The 27,831-nt window shown below is 38.7% G+C and overlaps 1 protein-coding gene across 1 annotated transcript in view; it reads left to right on the top strand.

Annotated features, from left to right (window-relative positions):
* Positions 1–27,831, top strand: part of LOC110202710 (ankyrin repeat and sterile alpha motif domain-containing protein 1B-like) — a 262,667-nt gene that overhangs the window by 159,545 nt on the left and 75,291 nt on the right. The gene's annotated exons all lie outside the window — the stretch shown is intronic.

Here is a 27,831-nt window from a genome sequence, read left to right as displayed (position 1 = left end):
GTTCAACCATTTCTCATGTGTTATGACTTCTGGTCACTTTCTGGTCCTATTCTGGTTTGTCTGGACCTTCACTTAAAGTATGGTCCCCAGAATTAATCACAGCACACTAAGTTTGTTCTGAACAAGAAAAATGTGAGACTTCAACTTCCAAGGATGGGAATGTTTTGTGTAATGATCGTCTTACTTTCCCCCAAGTTGAGGCCATTTGAACCCCAAGTGTAGGCCTAACTTTTTCCAGGAAGAAATCTAGCCTCTCTCCAGGGAAAATCTAACAGCAGATAGATCTGTTGCTCAGATGACAATGGCCAGGTCCCAGCTTTTGTCATGATGGATCTTCCTAATATGGAATATGTACCTTTCTGTATACACTGGTAATGCTGACTATGGAGGTGACCTGTTCTCCTCTAATAATCCTTTTTATTTATTTGTTTTATCTATTTATTTTCCATCATATAACTTTTCTAAACTAATTTTCCTAATTAATTTTTGGTTGACAATTTATGGTTTTCTAAGTAAATCTTGTCATATCATCTGTCAAAAGCATTAGCATTTTTTTCTGGTTGCCCATAATGACTCTTTCAATTTACTTTTCTTACCTTATTACTATTGCTGGCATTTCTAGTACTATCTTCAATAGTAGTGGTGATAATGGTTATCCTTTTTAAATTTTTAAAATTTATTTTTAGTTTTTAGCATTCACTTTTATAAGATTTTGAGTTCTAAATTCCCTCCTCCCTCGCTTACCTACCCCCTCCCCAAGCTAGCATGCAATCATATTAAACATTTCCACATTAGTCATTCTATAAAAGGAAAATCTGAATCAAAGGGAAAAACCACAAAAAAAAGAGAAAAATAGTGAAAATAGTATACTTCAATCTGCATTCTGAATCCATAGTTCTTTCTCTGGATGTAGATAGCATTTTCTATCATGAATCTTTTGGAATTGTCTTAGATCCTTGCATTACTGAGAAGAGTTAAATCTATCAAAATTGGTCATTGCACAATGTTGCTGTTAGTATATACAATGTTCACCTGGTTCTGCTCACTTCACTCAGCATCAGTTCATGCAAGTCTTTCCAAGTTTTTCTGAAGTCCATTTGTTCATCATTTCTTATGGAACAAGAGTATTCCATTGCATTCATATACCACAATTTTTTTAGCCATTCCCCAATTGATGGACATTCCCTTGATTTCCAATTCTTTGTCACCACAAAAAGAGCTGCTATAAATATTTTTGTACATGTGGGTCCTTTTCCAGTTCTTATGATCTCTTTGGGATATAGCCCTAGAAGTGCTATTGCTGGGTGAAAGGGTATGCACATTTTTATAGCCCCTTGGGCATAGTTCCAAATTGTTCTCCAAAATGGTTGGATCATTTCACAACTCTACCAACAGTGCATTAGTCTGCCAATTTTCCCATATCTTCCACAACATACATCATTTTCCTGTTTTGTCATGTTGGCCAATCTGATAGTTGTGATGTGGTACCTCAGAGTTGTTTTAATTTGCATTTCTCTAGTCAATAGTGATTTAGAACATCTTTTCATATGACTCTAGATAGCTTCAATTTCTTCCTCTGAAAACTGCCTGTTCATATCCTTTGACCATTTATCAACTGAGGAATGACTTGTATTCTTATAAATTTGACTCGGTTCTCTGTATATTTGAGAAATGAGGCCTTTATCAGAAACACTGGCTGTAAAAATTGTTTCTAAGGTTTCTGCTTGCCTTCTAATCTTGCTTGCATTGGTTGTTTGTGCAAAAACTTTAATGTAATGTAATCAAAACTATCCATTTTGCATTTTGTAATGTTCTCTATCTCTTGTGTGGTCATAAATTCTTCTGTTCTCCATAGATCTGACAGGTAAACTCTTCCTTGTTCTCCTCATTGGTTTATAGTCTCACAATTTATGTCTGAATCGTGAAACCATTTTGATCTTTTTTGGTATGTGGTGTAAGATGTTGGTCTATACCTAGTTTCTGCCACACTATTTTCCAGTTTTCCCAGCACTGTACTAACTACAGAGAGAAATGGAAAAAAAAACCAGCCCTTAAAGTTCTTACATTCCACCAAGGAGTTTGCATCCATTCTGCCTACTGAAAAACAAATTAGTTTGACAGAAGGAACCCTGACATTAGGTGGCCCAGTGGATAGAGTTTCAGGCCTAGTGTCAGGAAGACTCATCTTCCTGAGTTCAAATGTGGCCTCAACACTTACTAGCTGTGTGACCCTGGGCAAGTCACTTAACCCTGTTGGTCTCAGTTTCCTCATCTGTAAAATGAGCTGAAGAAGGAAATGACTCCAGTATCTTTGCTAAGAAAACTGCAAATGGGGTCAAAAAGAATAAGACATGGCTGAAAATGACTGAACAACAACAGCGTACATACATACATATAGGGATCCATACACATCAAATTAGGTCCCACACTTGTGAAATTGTTCATGAGCTATTTTCATACAAACGTGTGCATACACATCTACATTCTTTACTCTGTACTACTCCAAAGTAGGTGGAGATAAGAATATGATGGCATCAACATAATTTTTGTACAAGTATTGAGTGAGCAGCTTCCATTTTGGATGAGCAGCTTAACAGAAATGAACCACTCAGAACAGACATGTATCATAAGTGTGAAAATTACAGCCTTAATCCTCCTAAGATCTCCTTTTAGCTGAAAAGGGGCTGTGGGGCTTTGGATTCAGAGAAGTAGAGGCCCAAACATCTGAAGGAGATTCCTCAAGGGGTCAATTTGATATATGGGAAATAAAGCTGTGAGGGTCCTCCCTTGCCAGTTTCTTTTTCAAGCCTTAAGGAGATATTGAAGGAGACCACATTAGAGAAAGGGGGCCATTTGGACACCTGTAATTTTGAAAGATGGACACCAAGAAAAGCATCTAACCCATAAATGGAAATGTTTATTTTGAATAGCTGAAACTCTCAAATGGCAGCATGATTTAACGGGCTGGGCAGAGTCAGTATTGAAATCAGGAAGATCTGAATACAAGTTGCACCTCTGGCACCTCCTGGCATGTGCTGGAGCCAGGTAGAACCAGCTCTGGTGAGCCAATAGTTAAATTTTCAGTGTGAGTGTTCACACCTCATAAATTGGCCCCCCAATTTAAATCTTAAAATAAGACCTAATGATCTTATGAGCTTATGTGTCATAGACTTAAGAGTTGCTAACCCATATGTGGTCATGACCCACTATCTAGACTTACAGTAATGGTGAAAATGTAAACAATGTAGATTAAACATAAAAAGTGTCATGGATACGGGGTTTTTTTGAGAGCTCATTATTAAATGTTTACCATTGGCCCAAAGCAACTGTTAAGTCTGCAACACATTGAGTTCATAAGATCATTGATTTAGGGCTGGTAAGGGGCTTGGAAGACCAATGAGATGAACCCCATCATTTTACAGATGAGGAAACTGAGGATCTGAGAGAATTAGTGACTTGTGCAGCATCACATAGTTATGTATCTAAGACACAACTGGACACAAGTTCTTCTTTCCTCCAAGCACAGTGTGCCATCCACTGTACCCTAGTGTGTCAACAAATTCCCTATGCCAATAAAATAACAACTTTGGGTAATATTTTTAGTCTCAAATACCTTCTATTTTGTTTTTAATTTATGGAATAAAACAAGCATTTCCACAACATAGTACAATTTAAAAAAAAAGATTGCACATGAAAATGCAAATCTACTGTGCACAGCTTGCTATTCCTTTCAAATATACAACAAAACTATCATGTAAATTTCTTTTTTTCCCTCACCCAAGATGAATACCACTAGACACAAATACACACACACACATGTATGTATATATTATTATATATAATATAAATATAAGTATATATAATTATTCTATACGTACTTCTATTTTTCAGTTTCTTATAGGGGCTGAATCAATTCAAAAATAGAAAATAAATAGTAAAAAAAGAAATGCTTCCTCTCTCTAATCTGAGGGCAGGAATAATCATAATATAATATAATATGATTTGATTGGAAGACACAATGGCATAGTGAATAGAAAGCTAGCTTTAAAGTTAGAAATCAGTACATTAATTTTTTACCTCTGGCACCTACAGGCTATGAGACTGGGCAGATCACTGATGCTTTCAGTGCTGTAGGCCAACCATCCTCAAACTTTTTAGTTTCACACCATTTTATGCTCTTAAAAATTGTTGAGGATTCCAAAAACTTTTGTTTAAGTGCTTTGTATCTATTGATCGTGTTAGAAATCAAAATGGATAAAATGTTATAATTTTCCTTTTCAAATAACAATAACAAGCATATTACATGTTCACATAAATAATATATTTTATGAAAAAAAATTCCAAAACAAAAAATGATGAGAATTGGAAATGTTATATATACTTTTGCAAAGCTCTTTAATATGTGACTTAATAGAAAATATGTGGATTCTCACATCTGTTTCTACATTCATTCTTTTGAAAATGTTGTTTTGGTTTTTAAAATGGAGAAAACCTGGCCTCCAACTGTTATGTAGTTGGAAAAAGGAGGAGCATTTTTATAGGTAAATAATATCTTAACTTTATTATGAAAATAGTTTTTACCTTAAGAACCCCCTAAAAGGCTCTTGGGGACCTCCAGGGGTTCATGACTGTACTACACTCTGAGAACCATTGTAAAATAATTTCTAATAATAACCTTTATTTTGTCTTCATCTTTAAATTCTTCTTTTTGATTTTTGGTATCAGTAATTCAGGTTTTCTCTTTCTTTTCTTTAATCATATTTGCTAATGGTTTGTTTATTTTCTTTTTCCTTTAAAATAGTTTGTAGTTTTATTTCTCAGATTTTGAGGGTTCAGTTTTATAAATCTTTTCCTTGATATTTAGGATTTCTATTTTGGTGTTTAGCTGGAGTTTTTAATTTATTGGTGTTCTAATATTTTTAGTTGTATTCCAATTTATTGACATGTTCTTTCTCTTTTTTGTTAATAAAAGCGTTCAGAGAAAGAAAACTTGGTTTGACTGCATTCCAATATCTTGCCATGTTTTTTCATCGTTGCCATTATCTATAATGAAATTAGCTATTGTTTCCTTGATTTCTTCTTTATGGATTCTTTAGGGGAAAAAAGTATTAAGTCTCTAACTGATTTTAATACTTTTCAGAGACCCTTTGTTCAATATAATTTGTATTGCATTGTAGTCAATAAACCATGTGTATATTTTAGTTTTCTGTACTTATGTCCTAATACATAATCAATTTTTGCTAAGCTGTCATTCAGAGATATCCTAATTTACTCCTGTTATAAGTTTAACCCCTAGATAAATCTAATAAAAAATAAAGAAGAAAGAAATTAAGGACTTGAATGGAATTTTAGAAAAATTAGATATGATAGATCTTTGCAACTATTGAATGTAAATAGAAAAGAGCATGTATGCTTACATACTCTCATATATGGATACACACACACATACACACACACATGCTTTTCTATTTCCATTCAATAAATGCCAAAAATCTATCATATGTGATCTTTCTAAAATTCTATTTAAATCCTTAACTTCATTCTTCTTTATTTTTGGTTAGATTTATCTCTGGGTTAACTTTATAAAGGGGTAAATTGAGATCCCCACTATTATATTTTTAAAGTTGGTTTCTCCCTATAATTAATTTCATTTTGTCATTACTGTTAGAAACTATGCCAATAGGTACATATATGTTAAAAATTGAAATCAGTTTGTTTTCCATGTTTGAAATATTGAAATGAGCTTACTTTTAATGTAAATTCTCAGCAAAATATAATTTCGCTCATCTCTTTTAAGTCAATTTTTGTTTTAGACTTTTCAGAAATCATAATTGCTATCCCTGTTTTTATGTTCATCTGAGACATAATAGATTTTATTCCAACTTCTTATTTTAACTCCATATGAGTCTTTATGTCTCAAGTATGTTTTTTAGTAAACAGCATTTTGTTAGATTTTGCTTTCTAAATCAGTTAACTAACTTCTTCATTTGCATAGTTAAATTCATCCCATTCACATCCATAGTTATGATTTTTTATTTCCTTCCATCCTATTCTCTTATACATTTACTTAATTTTATACTCATCTGTCTCTATAATTTGATATTGTTACCCTTTCTTAATTTTTCCCACTATTCCTTTTGCAAGTTTAAAGTTTGTTTGGCTTAAGACTAATCCATCAAGGAATATACCGTTTTCTCTTCCTATCTGTATTCCTGTTGAATTTATTATGTTCTTATACCAAACTTTGTGTGTGTGTGTGTGTGTGTTGCCCTATTTTGATGAGTTGAGATGAAAGTGAGGTTTATGTGACGCCTACCACCCCAAAATCTTTGCATGTTTGTGTGTAGTTTTTACCTATTTAACCTGATTGTATCTATTAAAAATATCCCCATTTTCCTTCCCATTTCCACTAATATTTTCTTCCTCCCCTTTCCTTTTTTTTCCCTTATGGAACCTCCAAAACATAACAACATTGCTTGTAGATCTTTTGTCTAAATTGACTGCTTCTATGACAGATTTGGAAAGAATCTTTTGAACATTCTTCATCAGAATGTAAGGAAATAAATGGGATGTAAATAGAAATAAATACAAATAAAATAAATTGTTCTGTGAAGTTTGGAGTCAGTCAAAGGGCTGCACTTGAGGACCTAGAGGGTCACATGTGGCCTCAAAGCCACAGGTTCCCCACTCCTGTACTAGACTTTGTCAATGACATTCCTGGCAGTTTTTCTTTGGGGGATTCTTTTAGGAAGTAATCAGTAGATTCTTTCTATTTTCACACCTCCTACTTGTTCTGATGTGTCTGGGCAATTTTCTCTATTGATTTCTTGAAATACGATATGAAAGTTCTTTTTTTTTGGTCATGGTGAAATCCTACATTTCTTAAATTGTCCCTCTTATATGTGTTTTCCAGGTCAGTTATATTTTTGTACAAGATATCTTACATTTCCCTCTATTTTCTCATCTTTCTAACTTTAAGAATTCTTATTGTCTATGAAAATAGATTTTGCATGACTTCATATGTATTGTGAGTATCATATTGCTTGCCTTCTTAATGGGGGAATGGCTACAGGGAGGGAGATAATTTGGAATGAAAATACAAATAAATTAAAAATATAGCCTTTGATAACTAAAAAAAGAATTCATTTTCTTTTCTAGAGTCATAAATTTCTGTTTGACTCATTCTTATTTTTGAGAGTTTATTATTAGAGTAAGATTTTGTATTTCTTTTGTTTAACCTTTGATTCTTTTTTCAAGTTTCTCTTCCATAGATTTAAAAAAAATAAATAATTTTAAAGCTCCCACATCAATTCATCAAAAAATGCTAATTGTTTTTATGTCCAAACAGTTTTTTTTAGGTTTTTAATTGTAGGGATATCTAAACCAACCAACTAACAAACATTTTAAGTGCTTATTGTGTGCGAGGCACTGTGAAAAAAAGTGAAACAACCCTTGCCCTCAGAGAGCTAACCTTTTTTTTTTCTTGCAAGGCAATTGGGGTTAAGTGACTTGCCTAGGGTCACACAGCTAATAAGTGTCAAGTGTGCAGTCTGAGGGCAGATTTGAACTCAGGTCCTCTTGACTCCAGAGCCGGTCATCTATCCACTGCTCCACCTAGCTGCCCAAGAGCTAACCTGCTAATGGTGGAGTATAGTGCCTGGCCCATACTAGGTACTATGGATAGTCAGTACTATGGATGAATAGTTACTGAATTAATTAATTCCTCTCAATTCAATAAGCATTATAATGGCCTACTACATCCAAATGGCTTCCCCACCACCATCTTCTTGCCAACTACCATACCCCCACCCCCTCTTTTATCGAGCTTTGCAATTCTGAAATCATAGTCACATCATTATTGCAATATTAGAAAAGTATGTCAGTACACTCCCTGTGTGTGTGATAGGTAAGGGGTAAGTGAAGGTAGGCCAGTCTATAAACATTTGAGTGTTTACTGTGTGCTAAGCACTGACACTTTTAGACTGTGGTGCCACAGAAGACTTTGAAGAGGCTATTGAATAGCCAGGAGATCAAATCAGTCAATACTTAAAGAAATTAATTCATACTATTCACTGGAAAGTCATAAAACGAAGCTGAAGCTTGAATACTTTGGCCACATGATGAGAATATAGGACTCATTGGAAAGAACAGTGACGTTGGGAAAGATTGAAGACAAAAGGAGAAGGGAATGGCAAAGGAAGGGATGAATAGATAGTGTCATGGAAGCAATGAGCACAAGCTAGTAAAATAGTGTCTGCTTTCTGAATGTTCTGTCCCTAGTGGTTACAATTTGAGGTCAGTTTGGGTAGAGTACTTCCAAGAAAGGGAAGGGTTAAGATGAACATTCTCATAGCCTCAGTTTTTGGAGGAAAACTCCCCTCTGTTCCTTCAGAGGGAAGTTGTGCCAATACATGTGGCCTCAGCAGCAAACAAAGCCAGAAAGTTGTCTCTTAAGAAGCTTATTCCAAGGCCTCTGCATGCCCTGTATTTACACCTTTTATTTCTCTCTTTTTATTTGGTTATCCCCCACCACTCTGAGCTGCCATGTTCTTGGTGATACACTGAGCTCCCCAGGGTCTTTTTTTTTTTAAACTATTTGGAAGTGTTATTTTCTGTTCTTTTCATAAAGCAAAACCTACCCAATTTTGTTGCCAAAAAGGCCCCCCAAACCCACCTTACACAAAAATAGCACACTGGGAAGCCATTGTTTCCAGGGATTCTTAACTTGGAGTCTGTGAATTTGTTTTATAAAACTGATATTTTGCTAACTGTTTCAGCATAATTGGTTTCCATTCTAATTCTTTGTATTTTATGCACACAGTTGGGGGAAGAAATCTATTTCACTCAGCAAGGTAAACTGCTGTTGCTGAGTCCTTTCAGTCACGTCCAACTCTTCATAACCCCATGTAGGATGTTCTTGGCAAAGATGCTGGAGTGGTTTGCCATTTCCTTCTCTAGCTCATTTTATAGATGAGGAAACTGAGGCAAACAGGGTTGACTGACTTGTCCAGGATCACATAGCGAGGAAGTGTCTGAGGCTGGATTTGAACTCAGGAAGATGAGTCTTCCTGACTGCAGACCCGGCCCTCTGTGCCCTTTGGCACCACTTTGCTGTCCTCTACTCTCCCTCAAAGAGCCTCAATTTCTTTACCTTTAAAATAGGAATGATAACACTTAAAATACCTGACTTTTGGGTGCTGTCTCAGAAGCTGTGGTGAATGTCAGCTTCATGTCAGTACTACCTAAGTACCATCAGTATTCTCATGATGAGAGTTGCCCCTTTAACATCAGTATCTGACATCAGCTTTAAAAGTTTACTTAGCCGCTCATGTGTAGCTTCATTCAGGACATATGTTGGAGCACAGTTTCATTTCATCTGCCCAGAGAGGGAGCAGGTTCCATTTGAAAAGACATGAACTGGAGAGAAAGCTCATTTAGTTTCCTAAAACGCAAAGCAGAGTGAAGTTTTCTGTTATGAATAGAAAAAGATGGCATTGGTGGTAAACACTGAAAATACCTATGTAAGTTAAGAGGTGTTGTAGAATGAATATGAGATCTGAAGTCAGAGGAATCGAATTCAAATTTTGCTGCCTTTGTAGCCTTGAGTAAGTCATTCATGCTTTCTAAAACTTGTTTTCCTCCTAAGTAAAATTAAGGGGTTGAAGGAAATTGTCCAGCTCTAAATCTAAGTGATAGAGCACTGTGCTGGGAACCAGGAAGTCTCATCTTCCTTAGTTCAAATCTGGCCTCAGACATTTAATAGCTGTGTGAACCCGGGCAAGTCACTTCACCTTGTGTGCCTCAGTTTCCTCTTCTGTAAAATTAGCTGGAGAGGGAAATGGCAAACCACTCCAGTATCTTTACCAAGAAAACCCCAAACGGGGTCATGAAGAGTCAGATGCGACTGAAATGACTGAACAATAAAAACAACAACAAAATCTATAATTTTTCCTAACCACAGTGACCCAAAGGATTGTCTATTGAGATGTTTACTACCTAAAACACTCTAGAAAAATCAGTGGACTCCCCTAAGCCTCAGTTTCCTCATGAGAAAAATGAAAGGATTGGCCTGAGCCTCTAAGGTTGCTTCCAGCTCTGAATTCAAGATGTTCTGATTCGGTGACCCAACATATGCTTTTGAGCAAGTCACTTTATGCTCCTAGCCTCAGTTTCTTCATGAAGGGTTTAGACTAGAGCTGTAAGGTCCCTTTCAGTTCTAAGTTCTATGAGCCTGTGGCCCACCCAAGGTCACGTAGCTGATGGATCTGGGAATCTCCTGACCCCAGCCTCTTTCTCTTATTCTTCACCTCATGTGGTAGCCACACTTTGCCCAAATATTTAAGGCAGCTAAAACAGAGAAGTGCAGTTGGATGCATTTGACCAGTAATTTTAAGGTATTTAGAAACATTTTAAGCAGTTAAGCATTTTTTAACACAGCAAAGAAGAAAAAGGCTTACCAACATGGGAGAAAGAAACAGAGGGCTATAGCCATGATGGAAGTGGAAGCAGCCAGTGAGGAGCAGCAGAATTCAATGAAGACCTGAGTTCAAATGTGGCCTCAAACACTCACTAGCTGTGTGATCCTGGGCAAATCTCTTAACATCTGTTTTCCTCAGTTTCTTCATCTGTAAAATGGGGGTGATAATAGCACCTACCTCCCAGCTCTGTTGTGAGGATCAAATGACATTTGTAAAGAGTTTAGCACGGGGCCTGTCACATAGGAGGTGCTATAGAAATGTTAGCTATTTGTTAATATTATTATTATTGTTATCATCATCATCATCAGTATATTCATCAGGCATTTATGAAGTGACTTCTGTGTGCAAGGTGCAGTACTGGGTACTGAGGAAGTTCATCCATTGAGAATTTATGAGAATTTGTGTGCCAGTCCTGTGTTAAGCTCTGAGATCAAAAGATGTAAGTTAAACAGTGCTTGCCCTCAAGGAACTTAAATTCTTTTGGGGAAGACAGCATGCACAAAAACAGCTGTCAAATCTTTTTATCTTTGAAGGTGCATGGGCTGCTCGCTCACACAGTAGTTGCAGTATTAATCCTGGGACCTGGAATGCCTGAGTTCAAATCCTGCCTCAGACACTTTGAAGCTGTGTGACTCTGGGCAAGCCACTTAACCCAGGTCAGATCCATTTCCTCTTCTGTTAAATAGGCACAATAATAGCACCTACCTCCCATGGTTGTTGTGAAGATAAGATAATATATGCATTTGTACATCACTTTGCAAACCTTAAAGTTCTATATGAATACTACTAATTACTACTACTACTTACTACTACTACTACTACTATTACTACTACTACTTATCACTACTACCATCACCACCTTGATCCTTCAGAAACTTACAGTCCCATGAGTTGAAAAGCTAAGTCTCAATAGTTTATATTCTGATGCTCAAATAGGTGAGTCTGACCTTCTTGAAATGGGTGAAGATTTTAACCATCAATGTCTGCTCATCATAAATGACTCTTATCTGTATCCTCTCATCAGTTCCACTCAGTGTACTGTGAGCCCTACCTGGGTTCTCATAACAACAACCCCCACTACCAACCATCACCACCACCACCAAGAACAACCTACCAGCTACCACCACCACCACCACCAATAATCATAACATCTAACCACCACCACCACCACCACCATTGTCTAACCAACCATCACCACCACCAACAACAACCAACCAGCTACCACCACCACCACCAATAATAATAACATCTAACCACCACCACCACCACCAATAATAACATCTAACCGCCACCACCACCACCACCACCAATAATCATAACATCTAACCACCGCCACCACCACCACCACCACCAATAATAATATCTAACCACCGCCACCACCACCACCAATAATAACATCTAACCACCACCACCACCACCACCATCACCAATAATAACAACTGCCAACAAACCTTTTATTATGTACCAGGCCCTGCGCCTTAAGCACTTAAAATTATGATCTCATTTGACTTTGACATTCAGAGCATGCCAACAGCACACACACATTGTTGTTGTCAATCATGTTCCATCAGCAGTTTTAATGCTGTTGCAAGAACAGGTGGTTTCTGAATCCTGAATGTTTTTCTCCCTCCTGCAGGCGAGAGGATCGTGTCCATATCAGATTGGGCCCATTCCCCATCCCATCACTCCACTATCCCCAGGCCCAGCTCCAAGCAGCCACATGGCCTGAGTACAGAGCTCCTGAGTACTGAGCTGGATTGGCTTTGAGTAGTAGGAAGCAAGACCAGATGGCATGCTGATCACAGGGAAACTAGGGAATCATGGGAAGGAGTCCATGAATAGATTTCAGCAGTTCAGTGAATTAAAAAAAAATAACTATTTCAGTATCATTGGTTTTACTTGTGAGTCATCTGTATTTTATTTTTATGCATTTAGTCAAGTCAGCAAGCACTTATTAAACACCTACTGTGTTCCAGACACTTTGCTAAGCATTGAAGATACAAATAAAGGCAAAAAATAGTCCCTACTTTCAAGGAGTTCAGTGCCTAATGAAGGGAAAGGAAAAAGCATTTATGTAACACCGATTATGTGCTAGGCAGTGTGCTAAGTGCTTTTCAAATCTATCATTTGATGAGAGAGACAACCTGTAGATAACTATGTGCAAACAAGTTATTTATCAGATAAAGTGAAAATAGTCAGAGAATGAAGGCACTAGCATTGAGAGGGATTGGGGAAGGCTTCTTGTAAAAGGTGGTATTTTAGCTGGGACTGAAGAAAGCTAGGGAATCTAGGAGTCATGGATGAGGAGAGAGAAAGTCATGGATAGTAAAGAGCCAATGAAAAAAATCAGAGACTGAAGATGAAGTATTCTGTTCAAGGGACAGTAAGGAGGCCAGTGTCCCTAGAGCATAGATTATACAGAGAGAAGTAAGTTGTAAGAAGCCTGGAGCTGAAGGAAGAGACCAGGTGATGATGTTTTTAAAGCCAAACAGAAGATTGTCTATTTCATCCTGGAGGAAATAGGGAGCCACTGGAGGTATTAGGGAGGACAGACAGCTGGGAGGAGGATGTCAAAACTTTCTGAGAAAAGATCAGTCAGTATCACCAGACTGCTAGGGGTCCATGACAATAAAACAGTTTAAAACCTTTGCTCTATACCAACCTCCTCATTTAACAAATAAGAAAACAGAGACTCAGAGTTGATATGACTTGCCCATAGTCACATGGCTAATAAGCAGTGGGGTTAGGATGTCAAGTGAGTCTCCTGACTCCAAATTTGTTCATCTTTCTACTGTACCAGCAAGTCCCTTTAGGTTGCCTGGCATGTGCAGGAAGGCTGGTGATTTGGGGGGAAGCTCTGGCTGCCAAAGTGGAAAAAGGCAAAAGGCCAAGGGACTTGTCATCTGTAAAGGGACATTTTGATGACGATTCATGAGGAGCTCTAGGAGAGCAGAATGAGGGCTAGTTTCAGTTAGGCCACTTCCTACCTGTGACTTCACACAAGTGGGCCCTCGTTCCTAGAAAGAACCTTCAAAATCATTTAGTATTGCCCTTCTTTCCGTTTCTTACATACCTCTTTTTGTTTTCCAGGCAAAGGTCACTCGTCAAGGTGGTAGAAGAGATGCCCAGAGCTCTTCCCACTGTGGTCAGAATCTTAGAATAATAGCAACATGACAATACCATTACCTTTTCCACTTAGAGGACAATTCGGCAGTCTGAGTCACTGGCACCTTGCCCAGGTTCAGACGTGACTGAATATTAGCCACTATTCCTAGGCAGGAGTGTGGGTGCTTTGACGGATGTCAGTAATTTGGTAGGAATAGATGTCATTGAATTGAAATAATATACGTTCATCTCTTCTAGCATTTTTTTTTGCATTTTTCTTTTCAGTTCCTGATTAACTCAGACACAAGACAGTGATAGGAATAAGGACTGGACCGATGATTTTATTGATATCAGGAGCTCCCAGCTAAGGAAAGACCTTCTATCTATTCAGAGCAGCACCCCAGCAATTTCTAATTTTGGAGAAGTACCCAGAGCCCTGAGATAATAGTGACAATCTCAATCTGTCTCCAGGGGGAAACTGGAAATGAGGAAGGCAGCCCTCCTTCATCAGTTCATACTCACTCTAAATCAGACATCTTCACTTAAAAAAAATGTATCTTTCCAAACAAAACCAATCAAAATACACAAGACAAAAGGACAAACTTTTTGTGTAAACAATTAAGTAACTGTATTTTCAGTGTTGTTTAACCAAGGCTACATAGATTGTTGGGGCAGCTAGGTGCTTCAGTGGATAAAGCACCAGGCTTTATGAAACAAATCTGATCTCAGACATTTGTTAGATGTAGGACCCTGGGTGAGTCACTTTACCCTATTTGCTTTAGTTTCTCATCTGTAAAATGAGCTGGGGAAGGAAATAGCAAACCACTCTAGTATCTCCACCAAGAAAATCCCAAATGGGTCATGAAGAGTTGTATATGACTGAAAAACAACTGAAAAACCCTTAGCCAGTTAGTGGCAGAAAGGAGCCTAGAATCTAGGTCTTTGGAATCACAGAATCTCAAAGTTAGGGAGAAGTGGAAGAAGTCCCAAAACCACAGGCTTCTAGATTTAGAACTGGAAGGGGCCTTGGAGACTGTCTGGTACCAACCCCTCATTTTATAGATGAGAGAACCGAGGCCCAGAGAGGGAAAGTGATTTGCCCAGGATCGCACAGCTAATAAGTTTCTAAAGTAGAATTTGGACCCAGGTCTTCTTCCTTTCTCGTCCATCACTCTGTTCCCTACTGTTGATGCCTCTCTCATCCCCATCACACATGTGGCAACGACAGAAAGGGGTTGAAAGGCAGGGTGGAAGGGAAAAAGAGAAAGAGAAAGAGGAGGTGTAATGAAAGGGGAGAGGGAGAAGAAAGAGGGGAAAGAAGGAGAGATGGGTTAGGAAGAAAGATGGAGAAGGGGAAGGGGAGGGGCAAGGGAGGAGAAAGAGAAAGAGAGGGAGGGTGGGAAGAGAACAGGAGATGGAAAGAGGGAGAAAAAGAGAGAGAAGGGGGAGGAGGAGGAGGAGAAGGGGAGGGGAGGAAGAGAGAAGGAAGAAAGGGAGATATGATGTAGTGGAGAGAATACTGGGTTGAAGGTTAGAAGACCCAGGTTAAAATCCTGGCCCTTCCATTTATTATCTTTATGCTATAGACACATCCCTTAGTCCCTCTGGGCATCATTTTTCTCATCTTTAAAAAGAGGAATGGGCGAGTTGCTCTATAAAGTCCCTTCCATTCCTAAATATGTGATCTTATAACCTCCCGAGGTGGTTTCCCATCTCTTGTTTTTGCAACTCTTTTGTCACCAATAATTAGCGCACCACCTGGCCCATAATAAACATTAATAAATGACTTCACTGGACCAGTGTTCTTCCTGCTACACCTCCCCTCTTTCTCCCTTTCTTCTTACTACCCGCTCACATGCACCCATTTTAATTGCTAGGCATCAAGTTCATCTTTTTCATTTTTCTACTTTATTTTCTCCCTCATATTCTTGCTCTCCTTGCACCAGTGATAATCTTCTCCAGGACTTTTCCAACCAATATAAGCCTTTACTTTGGCAGGTGAAACAAGATGATTAGCAAATTTATTATTTTGACTAACCCAAAGCAGGCAATTGGCAATTATCAAAGGTAAAAGCCAAGGTAGGATAATTAAATCAGAGCACAATAAAACATGTAAGAAATAACACCAGGCAGGAGCACTGTGGGTGTCAGGAAGTTCTCAAGCTGACCCTAAAATGGAGCTCTGAAAGCCTCTGCTTGCAGTAGAGGGAGAAAACACACAAAGAATAAATGTGGGATGGGGAGAGGTGGCTTGTAAGATATGCAAGTCAATGACTTATGATTTCATTTCTTTCTAATAAAGCAAACAGACTGATAGAAAATTGCTTTAATGTTTTCTTAATATTTACATAGGGTTCTAAGGTTGATCAGTATCTTTCCACATAGCAAAACTTTGAGTTAAAAAGAGGGATCATAGCATAGAGATTTAAAGCTTGAGGAGAATTAAGAAGTCATCTAATCTAACCCCCTCATTTTACTGATGAAGAAACTGAGATCCTGTGCGATGAAAGGACTTGACCAAGGTTGTACCAGGTAGTGAGTGTCTAATGCAGGATCCGAACTCAAGTCCTTTGACTCTATGCCTAGAGTGAACATATGTTTATCCCCATATTACAGAGGAGGAAGCAATTTCAGAGTGATAAAGCTGTTTGCTCAGTCACACAGCTAATAGATATTAATTAAGTCAGGGCTTGAACCCATGACTACTTGCCCCCGGACCAGCACTCTTTCCATTATGCATAGCAACCACACTGTCCTCAAGTCGTCACGGAAAGTCTAAGAATCTAGACGCAAGAGGAGAGGAAGGATTTGTGATAGCCTCTGTGATGAGTATGATAGAGTTTATTGAGGAAGATTAAAGTCAGCATGGTTGTATTAGTTTCCCTGACACCGTTTAGAAGTACTGGAGTACAAGTAGAGAAAGCTGATGATGGGGGTAATTTAAGGTTTAAGTTTATAAGGCCCAAGTGATAGTAGGGCAAAATAGAAAGGGATTCATGGGCAGGCAACAGGGTGTATGGTTGAGCTAGTAAAACCTGGAGTTAAGATTGCAAAAGGGAAAACATGAGTCCAGAGAAGAATTGATAGATCCTAGAGAGGTATGGAATGGGATCTATGTACAAATGAATTCTATCAAACAGTATTAATTAGTATCAAATTAGCATTCATTAGTATCAAATTAGTATTAATTGTTACAAACTGTTTGCCAAAATTGAGAAAAGAGATATCCTACCATATATCTTTTATGATGCAAATATGGCTTTGATCCCTAGATGAGAAAGAATCAAAACAGGGGAAGAAAACTATAGAGTAACATTCCCAAATGAACACAATAGATTAGTGTTTAGTAAACCAAAGGACCCTAGCTACTGGTGTGAGAACTCACTATTCAACAAAATCTGCTGGAAAAATTGGAAAGCAATGTTATAGACTCAAGGTACAGACCATTGCCTCACACCTTATCACAAGATAAGTTCCAAATGAATACATGACTTGAACATAAAGGGGGATGTCACAAACACCCTAGAAGAGCAAAGGAGAAACTACTCTTTTGTTCTGTGGCTAAGAGGGGAGTTTGTGACCAAACAAGGGATAGAGAGAATCACAAAGGGCAAAATGAACAATTTTGATCACATAAATTTAAGGAGTTTCTAGAAGAACAAAATCTGTGCTTTGAAAATAAGAAGGGAAATAGGTAACTTGGGTAAACATCTTTGTAGCAAATTTCTGATAATAGTCTCACTTCCAAGATATATAAGGAATAGATTCAAATTTATAAAACCTTTGCTCCAGTTTATTTAAAGATATGAATAGTCAATTTAAGGAAGAATTCTAAATAACTAATAATTAAAGAAATGAATTTCTGATAATAGATTCAAATTTAAAAAAAACCAACCTATGCTGTAATTTATAAATTAAAAGACAGGAACAATCAATTTTAGGAAGAACTCTAAGCAACCAATAACCACACGAAAAATACTCCATATAAGTAATAATGAAGGAAATGAAAATTAATGCAACTTTAAGAATCTATGTTACTCTCATCAGATTGGCACAGTTGACCCAAAAAATGACAAATGCTGGAGACTCTGAGGTAGAACAGACACATTAATGCTCTGTTTGTAGAACCGAATTGGGACAATCATTCTAGAAATCAAGTAGGAATTATGCTCCAAAAATCATTAAAACGTGCATACTCTGACCCAGAAATGCTACTACTAGGCCTATATCTCAAAAGATCAAAGAAGGAGTTTGAAAAGGACTCATATGGACAAAATATATTGGTAGCAGCTTTTTTTGGAAATTGAGAGAAGTAGCTATCGATTGAAAAATGGCTGAACAAATTATGGTATATTAATTTAATGGAATACTAATGTGCTGTAAGAAATAATGAAAGGTATCAATGAAACCTAGGAATACTTGTATGAACTGATGCAGCAAAGTGAAGGAAAATAATTTATGCTCAAACAAAAACATTATAGAAACAAATAACTCTGAAAGACTTAAGAAATGCAATCAACGCAATGACCAACCAGCCAGCCACAAATTCCAGGGGACTGATGACTAAGCATGTTGCCCATTTCCTAAGAAAGAGGGGATAGAGTTACTCTCTGTTGAAGTTCAGAATGACGTTTCCGGGGCATGTCAAATGGGAGAATTTGTTTGCTTAGCTGTGAATATTTGTTACAAAGGTTTGGTTTCCTTTTTTTTTTTTTAATGGAAGGGGGTAGGAGGGAAAGAAAAAAATAATTAAAATTTAGTTTAATTTAGTTAATTAAAATAAAATTTAATTTAAAAAGAGTCATTATAGGAAGAGTTGAGGCAAAGGGAAAATAGAGGATAGTGGGACTTAAGAATTATGAATTGTTGATGAGTCAGAGCAATAATATCAGGGGATGACCATCCCTGTGTCCAGCTAAAGATGTAGATCGGGGTGTCTTATAAGTTAATGAAATTTGAAGCCAAGGTATTTGGAAGAATATCTCCAAGGAGGAAGTCAAGAGTTGGAGAGGAAGTAGGTGACTACAGAATCCCTCTGTCTGTTACCCAAAGTATCCCCTCAATCAAGGTACCTGGAGAGCCAACTCTTTCATTAGAAAGTTACTATAACTTTTTGAAATGTTTCCTCCAAATCATTTTAGAGCCCTGAGCAAATTCTGTTATTTCAGACATAGCTCAGTACAGTGGGGGTCAGGGGTAGGAATGCACTGGTCTAGGAGTCAGGAGACCTAGAATTTAGTCTGGGCTCTTCCACTCACCAGTCATTTGATGGGCAATGTGTTAATACCCAGTATCTTTGCCAGGAAAACCTCAAATGGAATAGGACACGACTAAAATGACAAACATCAAAAACATTAATAGTGGTAAAGACTGTGTGACCCTGGGAAAGTCACTTAACCCCGTTGCCTAGCTCAAAAAAAAATAGTGGTAAAGAGCACTGGTAGTGCCTTTGTGCTGTTGGGCTCAGTACCTAACCTCTGTGGGCCCCTGTTTAAAAATCTATAAAATGCAGGGGCCAGACTCTATGACCCCAAGGCCCCTTCCACCTTTAGGTCTTTGATCCTGTAATTCTGCAAAATTACTTAACATCTCTCAGGCTCAATCTCCCCTTAGCTATAATGAGGGTCTGGACTACAGAGCCTCCAATCTGCCTTCTAGAAAACCAATTTTGTGAGTCTGTTTCTCTAATGACAGGCTCAGTGTTTCTGTTTTCCCTGGACAATGAAGAGTGAACTCTGACAAATTTGTAATCTCCAACCCTCCTTTTATTGCAGCAAGATTTGTTGGTTGTCCAGACCTCTCTCATTCCATTTTTCCACTTCTATCATTACAATAGTTGGACTTGCATTGATTGCTTGTTTCAGTGGCCACTTCATCTCATCAAAAAGCTCTAAGATATAGTATCTATTCCTCCTATTCCATACTACTATTCCTCCCAAGTATCTTCCATATAGGCATTCTAGAATGTATTGATATTCATTAAGTCACTTAATTTGATCCTCACGATAGCTCTTTGAGCTACTAAACGAATCTGGCTAGAGCCATTCTTAGAGGATGAAAACCAGGATGTGGTCCTAGCCTGCTAGAATTGAGATGGCATTAAGTAATTTTTTATCACTTTTAGAAACAATTGAATTTAGTGCCTACTTTTAGTTGTTTTTCAGTTTCATTTCATTTCAGTTGTGTTCAGCTCCTCATGATCCCGTCAGGGGTTTTCTTGGCAAAGATACTGAAGTGGTTTGCCATTTCATTCTCCAGCTTATTTTACAGATGAAGAAACTGAGGTAAATGGGATTAAGTGACTTGCCCAAGGTCACACAGCTAGTGTCTGAGGCCAGATTTGAACTAAAGAAGATGGATCTTCTAGATTCCAGACTATGATGCTACCTACCTGATCCTTCTAAAGGAGCATATTGAGTTAGACATCCCAGTACAAAATGGGCAAGACCTGAATTCCAACTTGTTCTGTGATCTGTACCACTTTTGTAATCTGCAGCAAGTCAGTTACCTCTCTGGGTCTGTTTCTTTGTCTATAATATGATGGGATTGGACGATTCCTGAGGTCCTTTCCACCTTTAGATTCATTACCCTATTACAGCCCTTTTTCAGGAGGATGGCTGATGGGAAAAGTAGTTTTTCCCAACTGTAAGGAAAAACTGAAAGTTCATGAGAGGCAGAAATCATGTGGGACCTACACCCATGTCAGTGGCTAGCCCATTGCAAGTGAAGGATGGTGCTCTCTTAAACTACATATAATCATTAACAGTTGGAGCCTTGTTTGTCTCATTTCAGATGCTTAAGGAATGTTCTTCCTGGACAGTGTGTGTGTGTGTGTGTGTGTGTGTGTGTGTGTGTGTCTCTAAATGTTGCTGCTGCTGCCAGGACTAGGTGAATTTATCTGCTTTCCCTTTCTTCTCACTCCCCTGCCTCATCTCATTGCTGTGTGGACAACTGGCATCGCTTATTCTGGAGTTTCGGGCTCTCTTTAATTTATTTATTTGTTGTCTATATTTGTATAATAGTTTTTGTTTCCAGACAAAAACTGGCTGATTTTTATTGAATTATGAACTGTTTGCAATAAAGGGACGCCAAAGACCAGTTGCTCTAGATTTAGCAGTGAGCCTATATTGAAGTGCTCTCTCTTCTTTCTTCTCTCTCTCTCTCTCTCTCTCTCTCTCTCTCTCTCTCTCTCTCTCTCTCTCTCTCTCTCTCCTCCTCTTCCTCCCCCTCCTCCAAAGAGGAGCATAACTTTCAATTCTTTATCAAATTCTAGGACATTGCTATTCTCCACAGGTGGAGGGGTTTCCATGCCAATAGTTCCTGACATGGTCTCAGTCACAGGTCTAAACTTAACAGCAAGGATGAAAGTCTCACATCTCCCCTCCCTCCCACCATTCTCTTGGCCTTAAAATGTTTCCAATTTTCTCAGTGTGGTCACTTAAATGGACATTAAGGGGAAATGTGATTATGAAAACTAATGGAAAGCTTCTGAAGGCTCCTAGCCCTTTAGGACTGCATGGCGCTTTTTAGAAACGTGGGCCGATTGTTAAGCCAGCACCCTAAGCACTTTCCAATTTGAGTAATTATATTCCTCCTACCCAGCTTCCTTCCCCTGGTGCTTCCAATTTGACTGCAGAATTATATTCCCTTCCCATGATAAAAAACCTGACTCTCTTTCCCTCTCTGCTTTTACCTGACTTATCACAGGCGGCTTTAGCCTGTTCATTCCATGCCCAGCTGTTCTAATGGGATTGATGAAATCATATCTGTAGCTGCAAACACTTCTTTCTAACCATACTCTTAGGGTTATAGCGCCATCAGTCCATTTGGAGCATTCTCCATTTATTTCAGCAGGCTGCCTGGGTGCAGCAGCGTGCATGTGCATATGTATGCGAGTGTGTGCTTGTGCGCGCGCGCGCGCACACACACACACACACACACACACACACACACAGTCTCACTTCCTTTCCCCTCCCTCTCTGGTATTGCTTTCTGCCTGAACTCCAGGGGCACACATCAGAAGCCTGTCAGCAGGACACTGTGAAGCACCATCTAAGACATTCATTTCTAGATAGTTCTTGGCAAGGAATGAATCTTGAGCAAGTCAATTGAGAAGTATTGAGAGAGCAGGGAAAGGCTGGAAGGAGTTTTAAAATGGCTTGCTGAGGCATGTTTTATGTCCAGATGTCTTAGCTTTTTGCAGGGACTGCAAGAGTGAAAGAGAAAGCTTTATAGGTGTCCTCAAATGATTTGGGTACAAAGGAGCATAAGTTTAGAGCTGGATGGGACTGGAAAGGTCACTTGTCCAACCCCTTCATTTATAGATGAGGAAACTGAATTCCAGAGGATCTTAGATTCAGAGCTCCTTAGGGGTTTACAGCCTCTCTGTTCCAACCTCCTTATTTTAAAGATGAGAAAACAGTTTAAGTGACTTTTCCAAGGACACACAAGCAGTATATTTTGGGAGTAGCATTTGAACTCAGGTCTTCTGACTCTGTAGGCCCTCTTTCCACTATGCTATGCTGTCTGTGAGAAAGAGAGGGAAAAAAGTTAGGATCATAGATTTATATTTGGAAAGTATTCTAGTCCAACCACCTTATTTTACAAATGAAGAAACTGAGAGCCTTAGAAGTGAAATGACTTGCTCCAGGTTACCCAATCTAAACAAGGATTTAAACTTAGGTGCCTGGGCTCTAAGTCCAGCCATCTTTCCATGTGTGTACCATAATAGTGGAAGGCTCTCAAAGAGTGTAATGGAAAGAAATTCCAGAGGAATATGAGGGGGAAGAGGAGAGTGGGGACTGATCACTTTGGCCAGGTAGTGGTGATTTGACTTCTCCACGAATTCCCTCCTGGTGATCCCATAATTATCCTTACTTATAAGACAACAGGTTAGGTAGCTCAGGGGAAAGGGTTAGGGTTATGAGTATAATGTGAAGCCACTCTGGGAGAGGGACCTGATAGCAATAGGACCCTGAGGGAGAAGAGATGGAGTAACCTTTGACCAGGAGAGGGAGCTAGTTGATTAGAGAGGAGAGAGAGAGAGAGAGAGAGAGAGAGAGAGAGAGAGAGAGAGAGAGAGAGAGAGAGAGAGAGAGAGAGAGTTGGCATAAGAATGTCCACTGAGGCAGGAGGCATCAATTGCTAGGTACTCCCTGGGAAGTCAACCCTTAGAACACTGGAGTCAGACTCAAATAGAAAAAACAGGATCTTGGTAGGTTGCACATTGACTTAGGAAACAACATATTTAACATTGTGGTGTGGTAGACAGAAGCCTGGAGTCAGGAAGAATCATCTTTCTGAGTTCAAATCTGGCCTCAGATAGTTACCACATGTGTGAACCTAGGCAGTCATTTAAACCTATTTACCTCAGTTTCCTCTTCTGTAAAATGAGCTGGAAAAGGAAATGGCAAACCAGTCTAGTATGTTTGGCAAGAAAACCCGAACTAGTGTCACAAAGAGTTGGACGAGGCTGAAATGACTGAACCACAAAAAGTTGTGTTTATTCCCTATGCACCTTAAATATTAGATCTGCATCAGAGTCATTTGACATAAAGTTATTTGTCCCTAATCATCCTCTTCCCTACTTTTCCCAGTTGCAATTTTGTTAATGCAAAAGATTTTTGCTCTCTTATAATCACAATTATCTATTTTTGGCTTTAATAATTGCCTGTATCCCTTATTTGGTTGACAGTTCTTGCAGTCCCCAGATCTGTAAAAGGTATCTCACCTCTTTCCATCTAATTTTTCACTAACCTAGTTGTTAATGTCCTCTTTCTCCTCAAATTATTATGTCTTTACTTACATGTTTCCATTTTGTAACCTCCCTGGCCAAGTTCCTCCAATAGCATATGAAGTCTTTGAGGGCTGGAGCTGGGATTAATTTTCATTTTGTTATTGTATCCTCAGCATTTAGATTGGTCTAAAGTAGGCACTTAATAAATGCTTACTTTGATGGGATTGGATTTGAAGTAGAGCATGGAATAAGTGATGTAGAAACCCTCTAGAAATTCTAGAGTGGCTCATCTCCATACTGTCTTGAATCAAATCCCTAACACAGAAAGTCTATGGCCAAAACATCTTTAAGAGGCAAAAGGGACTGTTTTACAGGTTTCTAAATTATTTTAAGCCATGTTCCCTAGCAACATGAGGTAGATACTCCTAAAAGTATTTTCAAGTACTGTTTTTAGCATTCTTGGCTTTCCTACACTTTATTTCTGTTTGGAATCTATGAGGGATGGAGAGATCTTTATGGAGAAGGATGGGGACTGGTCCTATGATGTCATTGGTATGGTGAATTCCCTGATAAGGAAACATTTTCTAACCAGTATATGTTGGTACCTTCTCTGTGACTTCAAGTGTTACCCAGAGCACTAAGAGTAACTTGCCCAGGGTTGCACAGCCAGTGTTTAGGACTCAAACCTACCTCTTCTGGCTAGCTCGCCATCTATTCTGCCATGATGCTTTTCAGTGGGCTCTTTAAAGGCCTTTGAGTGGTGTCCCTCGGGGGAATGCTTTGGTGTTTAGCACTATAAAAACATCAGTGGCATTTGTCATATTTATAGAATTATTTCAAATTCCTTGTATAAAGTACTAATTGGTTCAAAGGCTTAACTTTCCTCTCTCTGCTTTTTAATTCTGTTCTGTTTGACACCCAGTCATAGTAACCTTGGTATCTGAAATCACTGAACCAGGAGCAGCTCTTATGGTTAACCTAGAAGAAGATAGTTTGCATTTCCAATAAAAGCTGAGCACATCTTCAACTCGTTGTCCTACCTCATGCTTTTACAGTTTGATAAACTTGTGATGGGGTGGGGGGGTAGTTTATGTCTCTGTAGTTTTCCTAGTAAAAATGGACTGAATTCTCTGAAGCAGCAAAGACCTGCAAACAAAGGCTTCATACAAAATGTCCATCAGTTGGAGAAGTGTTGAAAAAGAGAAGTCTGGCATATGAATGCAGTGGATTATTTATGGGTATTAAAAAGTGATTAATATGAGGAATTCAAAAAAAACTTTGCAATATTTGCAAGAGCTGAGTCAGAGCAAGAAAAAGCACAATGACTTTAATAATATAAATGGAAAGGTCCCTAAAAGGGAACTTGTACTCTGAACAAATGAAAAGCTAGTGATGATCCTGAGAATTGATTATAAAATGGATCTTTGTCTTCATGGAAGAAAGGTGTGGGACTGCTAGAACAAAATGCTGTATCCATTTTCTCAGAGGTAGTCACTCTATCAGGTAGTTTTATCTAACTGCTTAATAAAAACTTTTGCCGTATTCAGTTGAATTCAGTAAACATTAAGTACCTTCTATGTGCCAGGCACTGTCCTAGGTGCTAGAGATAAAAATAAGAAGAAAAAAAACATAGTTCATGCCCTCAAGGAGTGATGGAGGAATCTAATGGAGGAATACAGCAATAACCACCAAAAATAGAATAAAAGTAAAATTAAAAACTTGGAAGAAGGGGGAGGGAGTACTACCAGGTATACCTGCTTGTTGGAAAGTTCAGATCCTAGCCCTTTATAAAGGAAAACTTTGAGAATAGTATAGTGCTCTGCCCTTGAGCCTTCCAGTCAGAGGGGAGAGGAGGCTGAGAGTGTGAAGAAGGTGTTGAGTGTCTGAAGGTGACTTAATGTGCCAGGAGCCAGCCCCCTCCCCCATCACTTTCAGGCTACTTCCAGACCATGTGTACCTTCCCTCCTTTTTAGCTCCTCTTTGTGAATTAACATCGCCTATTAAAAGTTAAGGGCCTCCAGGGCAAGGACTGTCTTGCTTACTTGTGTTCACTTCTCTGCGTAGCGTGGTGACAAGAACATAGTAAGCACTTGATAAATGTTTTATCGTTTATGCTTTAGTTCCATTGTTTTCCTTTGACATCAGGAAGAGTTCAGTGTGATTATGCCACAATACTATACAGTACAATATAATGCCATGCCATACCATATCGTGCCGTACAGTACCATACCATACCGTACCATGAGGTGTTGTTGTTGAGTTGTTTTTTTAGTTGTGTCTGACTCTTCATGACCCTGTTTGGGTTTTCTTGGCAAAGGTATTGACATAGTTTGCCATTTCCTTCTCCAGCTCATTTTACAGATGAGGAAACTGAGGCAAACAAGTTAAATGACTTGCCCAGGGTCACACAGCTAGTATGTGTCTGAGGCCAGATTTGAACTCAGAAAGATGAACTCCCAGATTTGTATTCTATCCAGTGCAACACCTAGCTGCCCTACCATACCATACCATAACATACCATACCATAAAATACATTGCACATGTATTAAACTGCTATGTATGTACCAGGCACTGTGGATACAATTAAGAAAAATAAAGACAGCCCCTGTATTCAAGGACCTTGCATTATAATGGGGAAGACAACTCAGAGGAGGAAACTGAGACTGAGGGGGAGGAAGATGGGAGTGGAAGGGGCGAAGAGGAAGGTGTGGTAGAGTCGAACCAAACAGTGCATCTGGTGGCAACAGAATGTGCTTTTCCATAAAGGAAACAGGGATTTTTTTGTTTACAAAAGATGATGCACAGATGAAAAGCAATAAATATGAGAAATTCAGGGAGACACAAGAAAGACTTGTATGAGCTGATGCTGAATGAAGTAAACAGAACCAAGAGAAATAAAATAAATGAAGAGTTTGGTTTTGATGTGATGATAATGATGATGACTTTAGGTTCTTGAGTAGCTTCCTCATTGAAAATATGAGTTAAAATTTCCCTTTTTAGAACCAAATTACCAGTCTGTAAAGGCTAAAGTCATAAGAGTTAGTGTTAATGCTTGATGTTAAGCTGGTTCGTTCTCATGGCCCTGTGTGCTTCCCTGTGTGTTCTGCAGTAGATTATCAGGAAACCGTTGTGTAATGGAGACGTCAAACGATGAAGAAGACCGTTTTCATCCTCCCGCATCTGAGGACTCTGATCAGTAGTTCCCAAATGTGGGCATGCAAAGAAATCTCTATGGTTGTTATTATGCACACTGTACACAGATGAAGAGTTATGGGATGAGGCTTTTGGCTGTTATGAAGAAATGAAAAAAAAGAAAATTACTCAAACTATTTTTTTAAAAGAGCAGTAGAGACAACTAGCCTAGAGGGAATACAAGTTCTCATGCTGTGAAAGCCAGCTGATATTCTTTCTACTCGATGGCATTCTGGAAATGAACTAGAGTAGGGCTTCTTAACCTGGGGTCTATGGAATCCTGAGTTGCCCATGGAGAGACTTCAGGGGTTCCATGAGGTTGGCTTGGGGAAAATTATGTGTGTATACACACATACACACATATATACACATACATACATACATACATACATACATACATACATACATACATACACACACATGCGTGTATACACATGTGTGTTTGCATGTATATATGTGTGTGTGTACATATACACACATTATATATGTGTGTGTGTGTGTATAGATAGATAGACAGATAGATAATGATTAAAAACCCTTGAACTAGAGGTACACCCATCCATCAGCTACAACTAGTAGCCAACATCAAATCATGCCATAAGGCTTGGTTTTAGCCCCAAAAGTTACTCTTTAGTAGACAATGATGAGAAGTATCATTGTTGTCTGAGAGGCAATACGGCTTCAGGAGGAATGGCCCACCTTGGAGTCAGGAAGACTTGTGATCAGACGCCAAGTTTACAGTATACTGACTACGTGACAGAGGACAAGTCACTAAACCTCTTATGGCTATAAGTAAATCTTGGAGACTCTAAGGTAGAGATGAGTTGTTGATCTGCTTTGGTGGAGAGTTTTCCATTTTGAAGTTCCCTGCTCCATCGAAATCACTGTTTCAGAACTGGAGACCCTATCTGTCTGTCTGTCTGTCTGTCTGTCTGTGTGTGTGTGTGTCTCTCTCTCTCTCTCTCTCTCTCTTTCTCTCTCTCTCTCTCTCTCTCACACACACACACACACACACACACACACACACACACACACATACACCACCTTTGCCTGAGCCAGAGGAAGTGTGATACCAAGTGGCAAGAACCTTGAATTTGGCATAAAAGACCTGCCTTGGTACCCTGACTGTCTACTTGCTGGCTATGTGTCCTTTTCCAGTCTCTGCTGATATAGGGCTAGACTTGGAGCAAGGAAGACTTGGGTTCAAATCACACCTCTGACACTAGCTATGTGACCCTAGGTAACTTACTTGAGTTATGGTTTTCTCATCTTTAAAATGGGTATGGTAATATGTGTTGTACCCATCTCCCAGGGTTGTCC

The sequence above is a fragment of the Phascolarctos cinereus genome, unplaced genomic scaffold (genome assembly GCF_003287225.1).
Source record: "Phascolarctos cinereus isolate Bilbo 61053 unplaced genomic scaffold, phaCin_HiC Scaffold_1;HRSCAF=81, whole genome shotgun sequence".
Classification (NCBI taxonomy): domain Eukaryota; kingdom Metazoa; phylum Chordata; class Mammalia; order Diprotodontia; family Phascolarctidae; genus Phascolarctos; species Phascolarctos cinereus.
Note: the sequence above shows the minus strand (reverse complement) of the source record. Positions and strands in the feature narration are given on the sequence as shown.